Source organism: Artibeus jamaicensis, unplaced genomic scaffold (genome assembly GCF_021234435.1).
Source record: "Artibeus jamaicensis isolate MK-2021 breed Jamaican fruit bat unplaced genomic scaffold, CSHL_Jam_final contig_497, whole genome shotgun sequence".
Lineage (NCBI taxonomy): Eukaryota > Metazoa > Chordata > Mammalia > Chiroptera > Phyllostomidae > Artibeus > Artibeus jamaicensis.
In genome coordinates this window covers 6,781,034-6,793,868 of record NW_026521863.1, presented here as the reverse complement: position 1 = coordinate 6,793,868, position 12,835 = coordinate 6,781,034, and positions in this window count along the sequence as shown.

The following is a 12,835-nucleotide window of genomic DNA, read 5'->3' as shown; positions in this document are numbered from 1 at the left end:
CCCTGCATCACAGCAGTGACCTTAACCTCAGGCACTCAGTGCGGGTCCCAGGGGTGTGCTCTGGAGGGTCTCTAACTGTGGCAAAAGGATTCTCCTGGGAGCACCTGCCAATCTGTTCCCAGCAGGCACCCAGACCAATTCATTCCGAGTGTCTGGGAGTATGTGTGACCTGGTGGCAGGCGATCCTAATGGGCAGCCGAGCCTCCGAGGCCGCAGCCCGCACAGGATTAGGACAAGAGAAACCTGGGTCGACCTTCTCCTCCACGGCGCCGTGTGGGTCCGCACCTGGGGTCTACGTGCCTCCGAGGCCTCACCTGTGAAGCGGCTGAGCAACGCTTCCTTCCCCGGGTTGCAGTGAGTCATGCAGAGAACCTGTGCAAAAGTGCCCGGGGCACAGGTGGTGCCGGGCAAAGGGGGACGCTATTACCTGTAATTTAGGAAACCGAGGCACTCGGCTTTGAGTGCACCTCCGTGGGCCTGCTTCCCCCCTGGAAAACACGAGGGCCCCGGGGAGAAAGGTGTCAGGTTGCTTTGAGCTCCAGCCGTCTGGGAGAGGCACCCTGAGAGAAAGGGCTCAAAAACGAGTCACCACTGCCCCGAAAACTTTAAAAAACGATCGGAATCCACAGGTGATGAAACAGAACAAAACAAAACGGGGCAGCAGGCTCCCCGTTTATTTCCCTCCCTGCTCCCAGCCCCGCCGGCCCCCCATCGCCGGCTCCTCCCACATAGGCAGACAGCTCTTTCAACCTCTTGCCCTTCTTTGTCCCTTTCATGTCCCAGCTGACCGAGGAGTGACCAGTCCAGGCCCTGACGCCTCCGCAGTGCTGCACTCCAGCCAAGGCTGGGAGGCTCTTGAGCCCCAAGTGATGGAGCAGGAGTCCTCGGTGTCGGCCTGGTGACTTCTGCGGTGGCTCATTCCTTATTTCCGGAGGCTGCCCTGGGTGGTGCGGGGTGGTCGGCAGGATCTCCTGCTTCCGGCCACAACCCATGAGGAGCAGTGCCCCAGCCATGACAATCAAAGATGTCTCCAGACATGGCCCAGCGTCCCCTGGGGGACAGAGTCACGGCCCCCAGCCCCCACCCTTCGAGAACCACAGACCTGGAGGCCCAGCCCTCCTGTCTTGAGGTAGAGGACGGTGAGCCTTCCTGCGTCAGCATCAGTTCAGTTCGCCCTCCTTGGACCTGAAGTCACCCAAGAAAGTAGAGCCACTGCACGAAGGGCGGAGTGTGTCCACTCGAATGTGAGCAGGGAGGGAGGAGGGGCCAGGGACCGGAATGTTCTACCTAGTGCTCTTTGGAAAGTCACTGAAGCCCCTGGAACTGAAGCTGGATGAGACCTCCCTGACGGGTGAGGGAGGGCGAGGACAGTACCAGCTGTGGGGACAGGTGCCAGGTGCTCCTGCTGCTTCCCGGGGACGGCCCCCAGCCAGGCACAGCCTGGTGCCAGGCAGTGTACAGGGTGGCTCTTGGGGTCTCCCCGCCAAGGCTGACCACACTGTCCAGTCCTGGCGTGCATTCCACTGCCTTCTGGAGAGTTCTCCCAGCATGAAGGGCGTTACCCCATTTCAGGAAACGAATACACATTTGCCTCCACACACTCACAGAGGAGGAGCAGCCCTGGTAGACTCACCAAGGTGTTAATGTGGTTACTGGCTGGTGTTTCAGGTAACTTTTCTCGTTCAATTGCTTATTTATGTTTTCTCATCTTTGTACCTGGAACATGCAGTGATTGGTAACAAGGAAAAACAGTCACCCAAATAAATAAGAAGAAAACCCAAACTGCTGTAAATACCGTTTGGGTGAAAGAGGCTGTAAGAGGGATGGGTGTGTCTGCCGCCCGCGGTAGGGGGCGCAGGCCCCTGTGTGTGAGTCTAGACTTGGGGAACCTCTGGGTAAGTTGTTCAGACAGTGCCCTACACCCCTCAAGTGGCGGGTGCACTGGGTGGGGGGCACCCTGGGGGCCTTGTTCAGGGGGACACACACCCTGCAGGTCTAGAAACTTCTGGGGCTTCTGGGCCTCCCGTGCCTGGGGTGGGAGGGAGGCTGGACCACGTGTCTGCGAGCACGCGGCTGTGAGCACACGTGTCGGGCTCGGTGCCAGCGGGGATCTGAAAGGTGCCGTGTGGGTGCCCAGGAGCCCGAGAAGGGCTGGGTCTAGGGGTTGGAGGCTGAAGAAGGAAAGGAAGCAACGCTGGGGACAGCCTCTGGGCGACAAGGACTCATTCCCTCCCATTTTGCAGAGAGACTGCCACCGTGGGCGCCTGCACCCGACTACAATGAGCCTGCGTCGCGGGGACTGCGTCTGGAAACGGACAGTCGTGATTCTGCCGCCCCACCGGCGCGGGCGGGACCTGGACGTCAGGAGGGCCGAGCCCCACGCGGGACGCCGCACAGACTCCGCGGGCTGCGCTCGGTCCCGCACAGACGGCTGCAGCAGCGGCCGCGGGGCCCGGGCTCCGCCGCCCTCTGCTGGGCGAAGCGCGAAGTGCAGCCCCCCGTCGGCCCCGCCGCCCGGTGCGGCGAGAAACGACCCAGTCCTGGGGGACACGGAAACCCGGAGGAAACCTGGGCTGGCGGGGGAAATGCGCGAGCATAGACCGATCGTAGAACGGAAGGGCCTCGTGGTGCCTCCGAGGAGAGCGTGCGAGGCTGGCCTCCGCGTCCCCGCGGGTCCCCGAGATGGGGACGTTCGCCAAGCACCTGTGTGCGGAGTGTGGGGGACGGGACGAGGGAGCGGGAGGCGGGGGAGCGACACGTGGATCCTGCTCCCCAGGAGCGGCACGTTGGTCCCTCTGGTGGAAGAAAGAAAAGGAATGACACTGCCATCGATCCTTCAGCAACATGGGTTCGAGCAGCCCAGGTCCACTTATACACATCCCCCCGCAATAAATTCTGCCCACCCTTGGTCTCTGTGGGTCTCACATCCAGGGGTTCAGCCACCCGTGGATAGAACGTGGTTTTCGAATTCCCAGCAGCAGATTCCCAACCCGGGACTGAAAATACTGTTTTCCATCTGCACCTGGTTGGCTCCGCAATGCTAAGAGCCTACTTAGGTCAGTTTGTTGGGAGTTAAAAGTCATACATGGATTTTCAACTGTGTGGGGTTGGTTGGCACCCCACCCCCCGTTGTGTTGTTCAAGTGTCGATTGTACTAAAATAAAACACGCTCCTGACACCCCGACAGGCAATCACCAGGGCTGTAGGCGTTCTCTGTCAGGAACCAGAGGCGGAGACCAGATATATTTCTTATTCTGTCACCGTCGTTACATTTTTAAACACTGAATATTGATTCGGCCAACGTCACAATTAAGTTGTGTTGAAAAGCGAAATGGAAAGGGTTTGCCGTGGGAACGAGGTGAGGAAGAACGAAGTTTCTACAGTCTGTTGTGAGAAGTGTGCCCAACGCTGGACAATCAAAGGTAAAAAATACAAGCATAAATTAGGTACACAGGATGCACGCACGCGCATGCGCACTCCCACACCGCCCAGCTACAGGAAGTGAAACTACTGGCTGGGACAGAGGGGAAGGAAAGCAAGGGCGCCGGAGACAAACTGGTAGGAATGTTTGTTCTTTGACCTCGACGCATTCACAATTCTGATGGATTCTTACAAATGAGAAGAGGCAACGGGGAGAAGGCTGCACACAAAAACAGCCAAAGTATTCTTCCTCAGTTTTTATGAATGGCAGTGCCTCCTAGAAAAATTAATTTAGAGACAGAGAAAGGCAAGGACACCCGAATCTTTCCTAAAGCGTAGCTTCCTCACGGCTGTGTTCCCCTGAGCACATGTCTTGAGCCTGCTCCTCCCCCGCCAGCTGAGAATAATCCCCAAATTTTAAACAACACTTGTTGAGGCTTAAGCGAGGGGTTGCACACGTTTCCCTTGAAAGTTTTCAGCTGTGAGTCCAGGATTACAGCCACCAGCAACCTTTACAGAAACAGAAATTTTAAAACGTGCCAGTGCATAAAATGTTTTGTGCTGAATTGACCACAAACGCCAAGTTGGGACTTGAGATAACTCCAGAAATAAGAAAGAGACAATGCAGAGATTTCGGTGGTATTTATTTCTATTTATAATACACACCCTGTCAGCTTCTGAGAAGGATGAGAGGCAGCTTCCCATAAAAGTCGTGCACAACAAGCTTGCTAAAATAGGAGCAGGAAATTGAAAACTCATGCAGAAGGGGGAGGGAGCAAAGGTAACAAAATTATTGTGACTCAAGGCTGAATGAACTTCAAGCCCGGCTTTCTGGTTGCTAAAACAAGGATGGAAACATGCAGCCTGGCTGAGGGGTCATCGGAGGAAAGAAAATAGAGTCACGGCAGTGTGTGAGCTCTGCAGGGGCCTTTGGGGTGTCTCCGGTGCGGCGGGGGGGGGGGGGGGGCAGCTCCACAGCCTGAGGCCAGGTGGGCAGGGAGAGCAGGACCTGGGGTGCTGCTGCTGGGAGGCCTGGGCATGAATGGGGATGAAAGTGGGGCCCCGGGGACTTGCCTGGTCCTGGGCTCCTCCCTGGTCCTTCTTCTCCAGAGAGGCCCGCTGCTTCTATTCATATCCCTGGGCCCCACAAGTGGCAAGGGATGGATAGTGGGGCGCCAGGGACACTTGGACTGTCGGCCTCTGTGGTGCCAGGTGAAGCCAGGGCTGGGTCAGGGACCATTGTTATTATCTCAGGCATGCCTCGGATGTATTGCAAGTCCAATTCCAGAGCACCGTGATAAAACGAAGATCGACGTAAAGCAAGTCATAAACTCTTGCTGGTGGAGGAGCCTGCCTTCAATGAGTAACTTATGTGAAGACATAGAGACAAGCACAGCGAAGCCAGGCGTGCCTGTATGCGCAGCGGTGGCTGTTCCTCCCTAAGGGGGTCCCCTCTAAGTTTTCCTCCCAGCGGAGCCCAGGGGTATGGGTCAGACCCTGTGCTCAGCGCCTGCAAGTCCCCAGAGGGGCTCTGAGGTGCTGCCCCCAGCAGGAGCTGACCCTACCTCCCCCGAACCAGAGTGAGTCCCTGAGTCTCTAACGCTGTTTGTGAACAGGAAGATGCCTGCCACGCCAGGGCCTGAGAGTGGTGCCGGGTGGATGCTGCGATGCTGTCCAGAGCCACCTTGTGCTTCAAACATCTCACCCTCAAAAGCCGTCACCAGGTCCGGCTCAGTTACAGCTATGACCTTGGCTTGCAGTTTTCTCTCTTTTAAAAAGAGGAAAGTCAGCACCAAGGAGGCCCATTAAAGTGCAGCCCACCACCCACGCCTGGTGCTCCCAGACCTAAGGAGGGCAGGGCTCAGCACTGTCTGGTCGTTAGGGCTTGGGCTCTGCCGCCTCCTGCTGGCCACCTGAGGCAGGTGCCCCACCAGGCTGGCCACGGTCCCTCCTTCTAGTGCAGGAGTGTCCAACCCATTTTCACCAGGGGCCACATCAGCCTCGCAGTTGCCTTCAAAGGGCTGAAATAATTGTAGGACTGTATAAATGTAACTACTCCTTAACTGTTGAGAAGTTGAAATTACATTCGGCCCTTTGAAGGCAACTGTGAGGCTGATGCGGCCCCTGGTGAAAATGAGTTGGACACCCCTGGCCTAGTCCATTCTCTTAGTCAGAATGCCCTCCCCTCCACCCCCAGTAATCTGGGAGTGCTTAAAGGAGGGGTTCTAATGATCGCCATGCCAGGCACTTACTACCTGTGCTGTAGATAAATGAGTGATTCAAACATCAGTTTCATGAGGTCACAAGCACAGAACTCCGTGGGTTTCCCAGGCCTTGTGAGCAAAATCCCAACTTCTCCGCAGCCGAGGCCTTTTATAAACGGGCTCACGTCCCTCTCCTGCCCCGTCCGCCAGCTGGCTGGCCTGGCCCTGGGCTCACGGGCCTCCCCAAACCTGTCTTTCCCTGCTCCCCGCCCCCCCTCCACCACCCTCCACCCCCAGAGGCTTCTCCCCCTCCTGCCCCTTCCAGGTCACTCTCTCAGGTAAAACCCGTGGGGAGGGACTCTTGTCCACTCTTCCTCTCCCCTTGGGTCACCATCCAAGCGGCAGCCTGGGCTGGCAGATATCAACTGACTTGTCTCCCTCCCAGGGGCATTGTAAACAACAACTCGGGGCCTGAGATCCGTCCGACACACTGAAGTCCTCACCACTCGTTTCTGGAAGACTCCCTCAGGGGCTCTGTGTGGTCCCCAAAGCTTTGGCGTTTGTCCCTGAACCAGCAGCGTCAGCATCCCTGGAACTTTCTAGAAATGCACATTCTCCGGCCCCACCCCAGACCACTGAACTGGGGGCTCTGTGTGGGGCCAGGACCGGTGTTCTGACAAGCTCCGGGGTGATTCTGGTTCAGGCTGAGGTCTGAGAACCGCAGGCCCAGGTGGAGCACTGGAGGTGCAGCCCCCTTTCCCCACTGGGGGAACCTACGAGCCCTGCTCAGCCCAACTTGGGGCACCCAAGCCTTCTCCTGACCCCCTTCCGATGCCCAGTGTCCCTGAGTGCTCCGGGGTGTGCTTCAACGGTAGAGGTGGGGACCGCCCCCCAGTGACGCCTGACTCACCAGCAGGTGTGGCCTCTGGAGCCCTGGCCGGAGGGGGCTCCCACCTGCTGGGCGACAGATGAAAGATGGGCAACACCTGGGGTCCCAGCAGTGGGAGGAGTGTGCCCCGAAGGGGTGGGCGGAGTATGTGGTAGGAGGTGCATTCGGGTGTTATTCAGTGTGAACCAACCAACACCCAACCCAGTGAGTCCGGAGCGAGCCAGGCTGGGGGGGTCCCTGGAGCTGGCTGCTGTGTTGAGAGCACTGCACACGTTTACTTAGCCCTGTCAGCAGCGTGGTGACGGGGCAGTTCGTCTTGTGCCCACTTGAGAGACGGGGACTGTGGGCCCGCACGGGTCATTTGCCCAAAGGCATCCCAGCTGCAGGTGGAGGGGCCGGGTTTGGAGTTAAGGCTGGGAGGCTGGAGGAGGCTTGCAGGGTGGCCCAGGTGGGGGAGGGGCTGGACGTTAAGGGACTCAGGCCCCCTGACCCCACCAGCGGCCCCCTGAAACCCTCTCGGGGAGGGCGGCCTGGTTACATGGGTGCAGTGTGATTGTGAAGAATTTTAAAATGTGTGTGATGGGGTTTGTCATAAAGGAGTTTCAGCTGCAAGTGTTTATTGGTGGGTTGCGGTACTGAATAGAGACTTCATAATCCACTATGAGCAAGGATAAGGTTTGGGAAATGACCACTCCGTGGCCAAGGAGGACGTCCCTAACAGAGAAGAGGGCATGCAGGGCCGAGCCCAGGGGCTGCCCGGGGGACCCCAGCACAGGAAGAGAGGCTTGCAGAATCACTCATTAACACGTCCTCGTGCTGAAAGAGAAAAAGGAAAAGCTGAGGCTAATGTGACCTGGCCTCAGGACTCCTCTTGGAGGGCTGGGGCCAGTCCTGGGCAGGGACCACAGAGGTCAGCCCTGTCCGACCTCTGCAGAGACTTCCGCAGAGTGTGGTGCAGAGCATCCAAACCCAAGGACACCCAATCCCAGCCTTGACCTTCTGCCAGCTAAGAAGTAGGAAAGACTTCCCCCAGGTTAGAGGAAGTGATCCTTAGCTTATAAACAGGGTCATGTCTGGCTTTTCCAAGTGTTCCCAGAGCAGGGACTGGCAGGGGCGGGGGAGGAACTGGAAGATAAGGAGATGGAGGTCAAGAGGGAGGCGTGGCATCGCCTTCTGGGGGCCTCAGAACAAAACGAGGAGGGAAGTGGAGAGGAGGGGCCAGCCCTGGGTAGGGGGCGCACCCCGTGCCTCACTGGAGGTGCCTCGTGTTTGTCCAGGGCACACCTGAAGTTACCAGGTGATTTCAGTGTTTTCTAGGGCTGACCAAACACACACAGGCCTCCTGGAACTCCACGTAATTCAGGAATCAATCACTCTCCTCGCTGTCTGCCTGCAGCCTGCACCGTCACTGACAGCCTTTGTGACGGGTGGCCAGCATGGGGTGTGTGGTTCTGGGGCCACCGAGCAGCCACCAGGAGCAGGTGAGTTGGAAGTTTGGAGCCCCAGCGAATAAAGTTGTTGCACACGATCAGATGGGTCAGGGCCCATGAGACTCTCAGCCTGCTGTGGATTGAAGGAGAGCTGGTTTTAATTCTAGTTCTTGTGGCCCAGGCACGGAGCGTGGCATCACATGTTGGTACCGGAAGGCATGATGTTAACCCGCCAGCCCGAGCTCTCCTAATAATTCCCGCTGTCTCCCGACAGACACAACCCGGGGAAACTGACTGAGGGTTTGTCATGCTAAGTAATTAATGTGTGATGGCACTCCGCTCAAAATAATTTAGTGACTAGTGGAAAAGTAAGATATAATGCTGAAGCTTCCATCAAAGGCACAAATTGGGTAGATTAGGTGGAATTATTGGACCTCTTTCTAGGGCACATTAGGTTCACAGGGACGTGGAGAGTGGGTTGGCTTCTCCTTTCTCCAGCAAACAGCTCGGTGTCCCGAGTGACCCTCCTACCCCTCCCTTCTCAGAATAGAACAACTCGGGGTCGCGGGCTGCAAACAAGAACGCTCCACCCTCAGAGGTGAGGAAGGAGCCTCATTCCCTTATTACCAGTGCAGCCAATGGGGAGAGTGGAGCTTCTCAAAGTGAGAAGGGAAGTTTTTTTCCATGTCTTCTGGTTTTAGAGAAGGCGCCCCCACGGGGGGCCTGGCCAGGCCCCACTTGGCAAGACTGCCACCTTCTCCTTGGTGGGACACAGGGTCACCCTGAGTGAGCTTGGGTCTTCCCTGCGAATCTTCATTCTGTCACTTCCTGCTCAGTAGGTTAGAGGTGGTGGATGCATTACAATCGTGCTTTTAATTTCTAATCTTTGGACCATCTGGTGATAGGATGGGGACTCAGTAACCCCTGCGAGAGTCCAGGCCCCACCTCGGACACGAATTTTCATCATCCCGACGCAACTTTTGTTTTGAGTTTTGGTAATGGAGGTAAATGTGGTCACGTGGGAAGAAGTTTCACCAGGAGCTGGATGGGCGGTCTTGGACACGTGGGCCCTGGCCCCACGAGGAAGTCCTTCCCCACCTTCTTCCTCTTCCTCCCTCCTTCTGCCCTCCTTCCCCCTTCCTTCCTCTTTGTTTCCTTCTCCTCCCTCCTTCCTTCTTCTCCTCCCTCCTTCTCCTCCCTCCTTCCCCTCCCTTCTTCCCTCTTTCCCTCCCTCCCTCTCTTCCTTCCTCCCTACATTTACTAATGGGCTTGTTATGGGCTTGGCCCTGAACCTGAAGGAACCACACAAGGGCGAATGGCCGCTTTACTCAGGGGTGTTGCTGCCTCTCTGGGGTCTCTCCTGACCCTGTTTTTAACCCAGCCCTCACTCCTGCTTCTTCACTAAGATTTGAAATATTGAGAAGTTAAAGCAAAGGCGCTCCTGTGAAGAACATGCGGATCCCACATTATTTGTAGATAAATCAGACATGTTGCATTCGGACGGGTCCCTCGGGAACACCTTTGGATGGGAGATGTGTTCGGCTGGATTTGCCCCATCTTGCGGGTGGGAGTGGCATTCCCCTCCAGCTCTGGAGAAGCCTGGATGAGGCACAATGACCTCCACGTGTCCTCGACGGCCAGGTGGAACCGCCTTTGTCACTGTGTTGGCCCAGTCTCCCTCCGAGACGGGGAGTTGGCTAGCAGACTTGACGGTGTGCTCTTCCCACAGATATTGTACAACAATTATTTGTAATAAAATCTATCAAAAGAGGATCAGGGTTGGCCTCCGAGCAAGCTCAGAGCAAAGGGCTTCCTTGATCACTCTTGTCTTTGACAAGAGGCCTTATTTTGGCTTTGCAAGACATTCACTACACTGGAGTTTCCTTGCCTTTGTAACCTCTGTCCCAACTGGAAGATGTCTAAGAAGCCGAGCCACTGTGGAGTGAAGGGACATGGAAGGACCCGGGCTGAGGGGCTGGTGTGTGGCGATGGCCCACGCCGGTAGATGCCCCGGCAGGTGTCCAGATGAGGCTGCCTACCATTTGGGCTTTGCTCAGAGCAGGAAACAGGGATTTAGGCCCTGCAACAGAGACGGGTGGAGTAGACGACCAGTAGCAATAAATAAAGATTAGCACAGGCCCATCACCCGGGGGGCGAGGCAAAGGGGCTTCGCAGAGTTTGGCAGGACTCAGTAAGAACTGTCAAGTTCAGGCTTCCATTTACACTCAGTTCTGTTAAAGGGTCCCTTTCAGACAATGGGCCATGCGTGCTAGAGACCCGGGTCCGCCCTGTGGACTGCCCGTGTCAGGCTGCGGACCCGAAGCCCCGCTCTAAGCACAGGCGTGAGGGGCAGCATGAAGGAGGTCTGGGAGCGTTTTCAGAGAAGCGGGGAGCAGGCGCCCCGCAATCGCGCCAAGCTTCCCCTGTTGGCAGACTGAGTTTCGGAGCCCTCGAAGGATGGCTTCTGCCGTCTGCCGTTAAGAACAGGAACATACCATCCACTTTTTACTATCGTTTTCTTTTTTACTAAGTGATCATCAAATGATGAAGCAAAGGGTCCGGCCCAAACCGCTCTGCTAATGCTTGAGGACAGAAGTTGAATCTATACATATCTGCTTCTCGGTAACCGCATTTCTAATTCTCTCCAAAACTGGTCACCTGCCATCAGACAAAACTGGCCAACAGCCCCGCTCACTGTTACAGATGAATGTCACTGCTCACAGGAGACACCACGCTTCCTTCCTGGACTCACAAAATCACAGCCTTTGGTAACTAGTCCTGGAAATGGCAGTATCAGTCCAAATGCCTGAGAGAGTTCATGACTCTTGGCAGAAAGGAAAAAAAACATCACTTGAACATGATAAAGTACTATAATAATGTGTATTCTGCTACCTTTCATGAGAAACTTGTTTGGAAAAAAATTTTAATTTTACCTAGCTGATTTTCATTTGTACTTAGCTACTGTATTTGTTTTTGTTTTACTCTTAGAGATAATACATGAAAATGAGGTGAAACAGACAACATTCTCCAGGAACCAAGCCTAGGAGATTAAATTTTGCCCCTAGTGAAATAGCTAAAGAGTGGATTTTAATTACTTTTGTCCCCATGGACTCCCCCCACCTTAATTTCTTATATTTTCCCCCTTAGGTTGCAACAATTAATTTGCACATTGAGTCCCTTACTACCCATGAAACTAAGAAAAATGTAAAACAGGCAAGATTAGGCACCACCTTTGAAAATTTATTTATTTATTTATTTATTTTTAGAGAGGGGGTAAGAAATAGAAATATCTATCAGTTGCCTCTCGTGCACCCCCAGCTGGGGACCTGGCCCACATCCCAGGCATGTGCCCTGACTGGGAATTGAACTGGTGCTTTTCAGTTCAGAGGCTGAGGCTCAATCCACTGTGAGCCGCACCAGCCAGGGCAGGTGCCAGCTTTTGACTGAACAGGTGAAGAAGGGTTTTCTCACCAGTCAGCCAGTGTCAGCGAGATACAGTGAGGGTCACACCTGCAGCTACACCTCAGCTTCCTGGGCCTGGGCAGCTGTGGGTGCCCCTGTCATCAGAACCCGTGTCTCATGTAGAGACAGGCTGCCAGGCACCTTTCAAGGCAGTGCCCGTGCCCTGGTTTTCATTCCCAGGTTATTCAGCACCCACAGTTTCTTGGCTCTGAAAATAACAGCAGCCCACAGGTCCATTTTTACAGGACGGCAATAACTCATAAGAATACATGTTTTTTTCTTAATCTTGAGGCCTCAAAAGTCCACCACACTTTTCTTCTCTGCCCACCACATTTTCTGTATCTTGCTGTCGCTAACAGCTCTTTGGAGGGCTGGGATTCTAAATATAAAGCTTAACGCTCAACTGGTATAAGCAACATTCTTACCGAAAGCTGCCTTAATGTCGGCTTACACGTGGAGTGAAAATGGCTCGCGTTATCCAGCCTTTGAAAAGTTTCTGGTGTTCAGCCTCCATGAAATGGATTGCTTATGGGGAGATAATGTCTGTTCTATTCCTTTTTAAGTCTGTGAAAAATGTCATCCTGGTTAATAGGGTGATTAAAACTCTTTATGCTCCAGGAGATAAATGTGATTATGTTTGTCATACTCTACCCAAGATAAAGACAGCGAAGAAGGCAAACTTGAAATTCCGTAACATTTCCTCTCTTCCATAGCCAGGAACATTCAGAACTCAATACACAGATGGTACTTCACATAAAGAATAACATTATCTGTTAAACATTTTTCCTTTCCATTAACCAATTTAACAATATGGCTCTGGTATAAGAGAAATAGACAAATGACAAAATCTTCTCATATCTGAGTTCTGAGTGCAGGAAAACGCCACTGCCATCACGCTGACTGCTTGCCTCTTAATTTTCATCTCTGTTACTTCATTTTTCCTTTTAAGATGCAACCAGAACCTATGCTTGGTACCTGTTCTTGGAACTCCGCCCCCATCAAACCGTCCGGCAAGTGACTCAGGATCATTCTTCTGTGATCCCTGCCATCCTTGGGGTACAGATGTGGGAAGGGTTGTGAACATTAGGCAAGCCATTCAATCCGTACTCAGTCCTCCCGTCCCTGCCACCCTGTGAGGACAGAGCGTCCCCCCACAGGCCCAGCTCCCTCTTGACACAGGTTTAAGGCCCTGAGAGGAGTTCCTACCCTTCAGGAGCTTACAAGGCAGGAATCTATTAAATAGAATCAAGATTAATAATGATTTTCCCTTTTATTATCTTAGACAAGCTAGAAATTCTCACTTTCCCCTACCCAGTGGAGAGCTTTAAAAAAAAATCAGTAACTATTCTCCATCTAAGAAAAAAAAACCTAGACTTTAGCTGTAAATAGTTGTAGGTGGCCTGCCTGCATCTGTCAGGGTGACCTGGACT